The following is a 3,002-nucleotide window of genomic DNA, read 5'->3' on the forward strand; positions in this document are numbered from 1 at the left end:
TAGGTGGAAAGGTCATGAGGAACTTCATAATGGATAGATTGTTCTGACATCATCTGAACTCGGTGATTAAACTTATTTAACACCTTGAAAGTCAGACTACCACCTTTGAAATACTCCTGAGGGGCAGGAAAGAATCTGAATGTAATCAGGCTTCTAGAGCTAACTACCAGTTTTCAAAATAAGAGGATAGAAATCCATTAAGTGAGACTGCAGGGATTCAATTAGTCAAATTTAGTATGTAGAAAATGAGTAACTATTAGAGATTATAAATACTTAAGGTATATACCAGCCGAATGTAATTGTTTGGATCCTTATTTGAACAAACTGTGAAAAGACAATTTTTGAGAAAACTATGGACTGCACATGAAATGATATTAAGGAATTGTTTAATTTTGTTGACGAAGGTTAGTTTTATTATTTTAAGTCCTGATTAAGTCCTCATCTATTAGAGACATATAGTTAAATATTTGAGGGTGAAATTCTACACAAGGATTTGCCTTAAGATGCTATAAAGAAAAAAAAATCTTAGAATTGATGAAACAAGAATGACAGCGCTAATGGTAATTGCTCTGCTTTTGAGTGTTTTTGGAATTTTCCGCAATAAAAGGCTTAAAAAGTACAATGTTTCAACTTTGACTAATGGTAGTCCATCACCTTCAGGCTAATTTCTTGTCCTTTTCATGTATCTTCTTATTTTGTGATCACTTTCTTGCTTTCTTACAGAACAAGATGCCCAGGTTCACTTTCTACCTTTGCTGCTTGAGTAGTTACCTATTGCTATGTAACAAATTACTCCAAAATTTTAGAGGCTTAAAACAATAAGCCTTCGTTATCTCATACAGTTTCTGTGGGTCAGAAATTTGGAAATGGCTAGCTATTCTTTTGGCTTTAGGATGTCTCACAGGATTACAGTCAAGACATTAGCCACGGCTTTAGCATCTGAAGGTTTGACTGGGATTACAGAGTCCACTTCTACAGTGGCTCGCTCACATGGTTGGCATGTTAGTACTGACTGTTGGTAGGAGATCATAGAGATTCACAACATGGACCTCTAGGACTGTTTGAGTGTTCTCATGACATGGCTGCTGACCCCAGAGTGAACAATCCAAGAGAATAAGGCAGTCACTACTGTGTCTTTTATGACCTATCTTCAAAAAACACACAGTATCATTTGCTCAGTATCCTATTGGTTATACAAGTCAGCCTTATTCATTGTTGGAAGAGATGCTACAAGAGCATGAATACCAGGAAGTAGGGATCACTGGTGGTTATCCTGAATTCTGGATTCCACACTACCCTATGACAGGAATCAGCCATTTTTCCAGTGAACCATGGTTCCTTTTAATAGAGAGTGGTATTTAAAGATCAAAATCTTGGCACCAAGAATATTTATTGTTAATTGGTTATCATTTCTGCTAGGAACTTTTAGTAGACAGATAAGAAATATATATTGATGACAGAAATATATACATTTATATATATATATATATATAAAATAAAAAATATATATAGATGATAGAAACACATTTAAATCCTATATTCATACTGATATTTCTGACTTGAATTTAGCCTAACAGTGTTTTTACCTCTTTGATTTTATAAGTGTTTTTTTCCTTTCCACTTTTATTTTTTTGAAATAGGTAAAACATTTATGTAGTTAAAGTCAAAACCATGTGAAAAGATATATTCAGAGAAATCTTACTTATATATCTCTTTCTACCCCCCATTTTTACCAGTACCCATTTTTATTTGTTTCTGGTTTATCCTTCCATTGTTTCACTTTGCAAATATAGGTGTATGTATGCACATAGACAGATGTGAGGGTACTTCAGGAAGTTCATGGAAAAGTGGAATTGAAAGATAATACACATCTTTCCATGAACTTTTTGAAGACCCCTTGAATATGTATTCTTATCGCCATTTCTCCTGTTCCCAGTCTTTCACAAAAGATAGCATACTTTAACATACTGTCCTTTGTCTCTCTTTTTTTGTTTAGTAGTGTATCCTAGTTATCATTTTGTATTATTTCAAGATCTTCATTTTCTCATGGCTCTATAGTATCCATTATATTGATGTTCTACTGAAAGTCACCTACTGACAGTCTTTTGGATTGTTGCTAGTCTTTTCCTACTAGAAATAATGTGTAGTGGATAATCTTGTGCATATGTCATTTCATATTTGTACCAGGTGTGTTGGTGAGATAGATTGCTAGAAGAGGGATTGCTAGGTCAAAGGAAAAATAAGTGTACAATTTTGTTGAGTATTGGCAAATTCCTCCTTCATACGTGTCCTGCCATTTTTGCTGTACCATCAGAGGTATTGTAAGGACTAGAGAGTTCACGTATATAGAATATCTCACATAATGATCATTTAATCAAAAATAGCCATTTTTCTAAAATCAATATCTTTAGGTCTTTCATACATTGTCAAATGAGTTTCAAGATTTCTCAATGTCCTGACTAGATTCCTAGACATATATTTCACTTTATATGTAAGCCCTTTAATTACTTTANATTTTTCTAAAATCAATATCTTTAGGTCTTTCATACATTGTCAAATGAGTTTCAAGATTTCTGAATGTCCTGACTAGATTCCTAGACATATATTTCACTTTATATGTAAGCCCTTTAATTACTTTGTACAGAACTAAACACAGTAGTTGTTAGATCATTCCAAAGTGATTATTTTATGTGCTTTAAAAGTTGAGCAGCAATCAGATAAGTGCTATTATTTCTTTCACATATTCTTAAACGTTGGGATTTACATTTATAAAATGGCAATTTATATTGGAATGTTTCTGTTCTATAAAACCATTCAACATTATGATGGTAAATCCCTTCCAGATAATAACAAAATGCAGAATACTTGAAAGGATTAGCTTAAGCTGAGCTTGCATTTTAATATTTTATTTTTGAAATCATCTGTGTTTTAACAAGTTAGGTAGGGCCAGCCCGGTGGCGCACTGCTACAGTGCGCCGCTTGGGAGCACGGAGGCGCTCCCG

The sequence above is a fragment of the Galeopterus variegatus genome, unplaced genomic scaffold (assembly GCF_000696425.1).
Source record: "Galeopterus variegatus unplaced genomic scaffold, G_variegatus-3.0.2 Scaffold12926, whole genome shotgun sequence".
In the NCBI taxonomy this organism is placed as follows: Eukaryota; Metazoa; Chordata; class Mammalia; order Dermoptera; family Cynocephalidae; genus Galeopterus; species Galeopterus variegatus.